We start from the raw sequence: 6,000 nt of genomic DNA on the forward strand, positions 1-6,000 counted from the left end.
ACAGTTGTTTAAAAAAATGTATTTAAAAAATATCACATTTACATAAGTATTCAGAACCTTTACTTGGCACATTTTTGAAGCACAATTGACAGCGATTACAGCCTTGAGTCTTCTTGGGTATGACGCTACAAGCTTGGCACACCTGTATTTGGGGAGTATCTCCCATTCTTCTCTGCAGATCCTCTCAAACTTTGTCAGGTTGGATGGGTAGCGCTGCTGCACAGGTCTCTCCAGAGATGTTCGAAAGGATTCAAGTCCGGGCTCTGGCTGGGCCACTCAACGACATTCAGAAACTTGTCCCGAAGCCACTCCTGCATTGTCTTGGCTGTGTGCTTAGGGTCGTTGTCCTGTTGGAAGGTGACCCTTCGCCACAGTCAGGTCCTGAGCGCTGTGGAGCAGGTTTTCATCAAGGATCTCTCTGTACTCTGCTCTGTTCATCTTTCCCTCAATCCTGACTAGTCTCCCAGTCCCTGCCGCTGAAGAACATCCCCACAGCATGATGCTGCTACTAGGTTTCCTCCAGCTGTGATGCTTGGTATTCAGGCCAAAGAGTTCAATGTTGGTTTCATCAGACCAGAGAATCTTCTTTCTCTGAGAGTCCTTTAGGTGCCTTTTGGCAAACTCCAAGTGGGCTGTCATGCGCATTTTACTGAGGAGTGGCTAGCCACTCCTAGCCACTCTACCATAAAGGCCTGATTGGTGGAGTGCTGCAGAGATGGTTGTCCTTTTGGAAGGTTCTCCTATCTCCACAGAGGAACTCCTGGAGCTCTGTCAGAGTGACCATCAGGTTTTTGGTCACCTCCCTAACCAAGGCCCTTCTCCCCCGATTGCTCAGTTTGGCTGGACGGCCAGCTCTAGGAAGAATCTTGGTGGTTCCAAACTTCTTCCATCTAGCTGGCTAGCTAATGCCAACTTCATAAAATGCACAAGAATGATACATTCATGGATTTTGAATGCATTGGTTTTTCTTTATTCAAACCACCCGCCCTTTACCCACACAATATTTCAGTGCCCTAAACCCGCCCACCCTGCGGATATAACCATGGGGATTGCAGGTTGTGTCAACCCACGCATTACTATGAGAGATTGGTCCTCTGAGAGATGGGTCCTCTAGGACTCATCAGTTACTCTGTGGAGACGTAACCTCCTGACCCCATAATGGCTCCTTGGGGAGGGAACCATCTTTGTCTAATTTCCTGCTCCCAGGTTGCATTGGGGTCCTCCTCCTACCTAAGAAGCACAAGTGTATCTCAGCTCCTTATCGCAGAAGTGTTTTGAAAGCTGCCATGTGTTTGTGTGTGCGTGATGGGAAAGTTTGTGGAACGGTTTCCTCACAGACTTGAACAATGGTGAAATTCTACTCATCATAAACACACACATCAGGTGTGACTAATTTCCTTTTTAACACCCCAAGACATTTCATTAACTAACTGTGTTACTTGTATTGTATTTAACCCCATTTTGTTTCTGTTTGAGGTGCTCAAGGGAGGTGACGCACACCAGAGGTATGGTTGTTCCAGGGGGCATGTTGTAATGGAGGCTTGTGAGTTTGAGGAACAAACTCTTGCCTCTTGGGCTGCACCACCTCCTGTGACTGGTTTTGGTTAGACTTTAATATGCAAGGTTTATTGGTTGGGTTTGATGTGTGAATAGAAAACTAAAGATTACATATCACATTCTGAGACTGAGAACAACAGTTACGTAATCCATGCCTTCATTTATTAAATGTTTGAAACTGGTCCTTGATGTCTGTGAATGGCTGCATTTAGACCGGTAGCTCTGTTCTGATCTTTTTTCCCCACTATTATTTTTTTGACCAATCAGATCCACTCTGAAAAAGATCTGATGTGATTGGTGAAAATCAGAATTAGGCTGCTGATATAAACTCAGCCTACTTCACTCTGCCTGCTAAACCCAGATCCAAAATAACTTGTCACTTTTCCACTTTTTGACACACACACAGCTCACTGGATAGGCTGAGCTAAACCAACTCAGCCATTCAGTGGAATTCCATTCAGAGACATCACCACATAACTGAAGCTTAACTCTTCAATCTCTCACCACTCTATAGCCCTCTCGCTCTCCTATCTCTCTCACCGCTCTCTCTCCTCCATTATCCCTTTGCCTCTCTCCTCCATTATCCATTTGCCTCTCTGCTCTCTTTTCCTCACAAGTGCTCATTGAGATTAATTTTCATCCATCTCTCTCTGAAGTTGAGCCAGCCCATCAGACTTTGTTCTATTAATATGTGAGCCTATCAGGGCATTCCTGATATTTAGTGACAGGTGTGTGATTGCATGAGAGTCAACAGGTGAAATCCACTTGCTTGATCAAGTCCATCTCAGCAGTATTCTGCTCCACTAGGAGGGATTTTGTACAGCCGTCCCTAATGTGTGTTGCACATTTCTAATTGGTAAAAGCTCAATGCAGTCCTTTACTTTACTGACTAATCTAATGGCTAAAGTGGCCCTTTTGTGGCTTTCTGGTGTGCGACCCTGGTGGGCATTTACAGTGATAAGCTGGTATATGTGGGCCGCCTCCCCATGTTAGGACCACTTGTTGGTCAGGAGTGGTGTAGGCATTGCAGAGTAAGCCACTTGGGCAGGCTCAGGTGAGACCCCTTGAATAGGTACATGGTAGGCCACCTCTTGGACTGGCTCGCGTAGCATCTCATGGCCTACCATGTACCCAATCTGGGTCTCCAATGGGAGAAGCCAATGTCTTGACCATTAAACCAAGAGGGTCAACGCTGGGTTTCTTTTCTATTATACATTTCTCTCAATCTCATAATATTGACTGTTCAATTAACAAACGTTTAAAAATGTTAGTTAATCACATATACAAAATTCTGCTCAAATTGAGCTGTAATTTTATATATATGTTTTTTTATATAAAAAGCATTACAAGAATATTGACATCTTGATTTTTTTCAAAGTAATGGATAGCAAAATCTTGTAAATTGATAAAGCATACTTTTTTATCAATGTCAGTTTGTTTTGACATGGCATTGTAATTTTTAGCTCTATAGATAATGTATTTTTGATGTTTTCTGGGTGTTTTTTACACTTTCAGACCATACAATTAAAGTATCTGTTCACATTTTTTCCAATAGCAAACGTTCATACATTTTCAAATACATTAAAATTCCTTTTCAGCTTGTGTGTTAAATGTAACAATAACAGAACGCAAAACAATAGCTCGTTAGGACAAAATGGAAGGCTAACTACCGCCTATTAGTAAGCTAGTTAGCAAATAGCATGTGACAATTAGATACAAATGTCATAAAGTAGCATTCTAAAATATATACGCTTTCTTTGGAGACTCATGAGGATAATGTGGCAGAAGAAAATAATACCAAAGGCATGGTGAAGGGCTGGTGGTGTGCTAATCCCAAAAGAGAAGGTTGCGACAGACATCAGTCAATTCCGACCAATCTCCCTTCTCAACGTTGAAGGGAAGATCTTTTTCAGTATAATAGCACAGAGGCTGTCCACTTACCTGGAAAGGAACAAGTACATTGATACATCTGTACAGAAAGCAGGCATTTCTGGTTGCCTGGAACATACTAGTATGATTTGGCACCAGATCCAAACAGCTAAGAAGGACAAGAGAGACCTCTATGTCATCTTTCTCGACCTGGCCAATGCCTTTGGCTCAGTTCCCCATGAACTCCTCTGGGAATCCTTCAACATTTTCCATGTACCAGAACCCATCACTACACTGGTAAAGGCCTATTTCCAAGACCTGCAATTGTGTTTTACAACACCTGACTTAATGGCAGGCTGTACAATTTCACCTCTGGCCTTCACTATGGCCATGGAAGTCATCATCAGGGCATCGAGATGGGTGGTCGGCGGTGAGAGAACTAAGGAAGGGCTCCGTCTCCCACCTATCCGAGCATACATCGATGACATGACTACACTGATGCAGCATGCACTAGGCGGCTACTTGCAAAACTGCAGGATAACATCAAGTGGGCCCGGATGAAAATCAAGCCAAGCAAATCTCGAAACATCTCCATAGTCAAGGGACAGCTTAAAGATGTGAGGTTCTGCATTGGAGATGACCCGATACCAACGGTGTCTGAGCAACCCATCAAGAGCCTGGGTAGATGGTACAACGAAAGCCTCCGGGATAAAGATCAAGTGAAGCAAGTAAGGCAGGACATCGCCGACGGTCTTGAGAACATCAACAAGACCCTACTGCCTGGGAAGCTCAAGCTTTGGTGCCTACAGTTTGGACTTCTCCCCCGGGTAATGTGGCCACTCACCATCTATGAGGTCCCAATAACAACAGTGGAGAAGATGGAGCGAACCATTACCTCATACGTGAAGAAATGGCTGGGTGTCCCACGATGCCTGAGTAACATCGGCCTCTATGTCAAAGGGGTCCTTGAACTACCTCTTACAAGTCTAATGGAGGAGTACAAGTGCTCTAAAGTAAGACTTCAGATGACATTAAAGGACTCCAAAGACCAGACCATTAGCAAGGCTGCACCTCCCCTACAAACTGGACGGAAATTAACATCATACAAGGCTGTGCAGCATGCAACATCAGCCCAGAGACACCAAGACATTGTGGGGAATATCCAGCATCGAAGAGGAGGCTTTGGCCTGGCAGCAAGCAAACCAACGTTCCATAAGGCAACAACATCTGAACGCAGGAAGCTGGTGGTCGAGGAGGTGCGCAGACAGGAGGAGACTGCAAGAAGTGTAAAGGCTGTCTCTCTTGCTAAACAAGGGCAATGGTGGCGGTGGGAAGGCCTGGAGAGGAGAAAGATCAACTGGAGTAAGCTTTGGCAAATGGAGGCAAGCAACATCAGCTTCATCATAAGAGCTGTTTATGATGTGCTTCCATCACCAAAAAACCTACATCAATGGTATGGCGAGGACCCGACCTGCCCCCTCTGCCCAGCTCCAGCGACTCTCAGGCATAAAATGACAGGTTGCAAGACCAGCCTCTCACAAGGCTGCTACACCTGGAGGCACAATCAGGTCCTCAAGAGCCTGGCTGAAGCACTTGAGACGAAGAGGAGTGCAACCAATCCAAAAACAAGCAATCCTGTCAAAACAACAACATTCATCCGGGAGGGACAAAAAAGCTCCAAGCATCCTCCTATGAAACCAGAAACTGGACACCTAGCCATGGCCCGGGACTGGAAGATGCTTGTCGATATTGGCCAGCAACTAATTTTTCCACAAGAGATTGCTTCTACCAACCTTAGGCCAGACATGGTACTCTGGTCCCCTTCACGAAAGGCTGTGTACATCATAGAGCTCACAGTCCCGTGGGAAAACTCTGTTGAAGAGGCCTACGAGCGTAAGAAACTGCGTTACACAGAGTTGGCAGCAGACGCAACTCAGCATGGCTGGAATGCAAAAGTCTGGCCAGTTGAAGTGGGATGCAGAGGATTCGTGGCTTCTTCCACCATCAGGTTGCTGAAAGAACTTGGAATCCGTGGACAGGCTCTGCGGCAGACCGTCAGAGCAGTTTCTCAAGCAGCTGAAAGAGGCAGCCAGTGGATCTGGATCAAACGGAAGGACCCTTGCTGGGCTATAACTTCATGACCCCCCACCCCCACCTGAGAACCCAATTCAGATCCCTCCAACTTGAGGAGGGCATATGAGGTATGCGGTCAGCTGTAGGGCTGGCTCAGGGAAGAGGACGCCCCTGCCTTGCATAGTCACGATGGGAAATCTTAATTGGGCATAGGACACAAGCTAAGGCTTGATCACCCTTTAGCTGGCCACCTTTGATGAGGGTGTTTAGTGATTAAAGGCCGAAACACCCACTGATTCAAATGCACACTACTGAGGATGTGGCCCAAAATTGACATCTTAACCCAGTCTAAGAAATAAACCTCCCATGCCACTCTGTCAACATCACGGCAAATCTCATGTGAGTGCATGCCATCTATTGGCAAAATGGACCGTTTTTAACATCTCGTCCCGTGTTTTATGATTCAGAAGCAAAAAAATAGCTAGTTAGGACAAAATGGAA

This window comes from Oncorhynchus kisutch, linkage group LG7, assembly GCF_002021735.2.
Source record: "Oncorhynchus kisutch isolate 150728-3 linkage group LG7, Okis_V2, whole genome shotgun sequence".
Taxonomy (NCBI): Eukaryota; Metazoa; Chordata; class Actinopteri; order Salmoniformes; family Salmonidae; genus Oncorhynchus; species Oncorhynchus kisutch.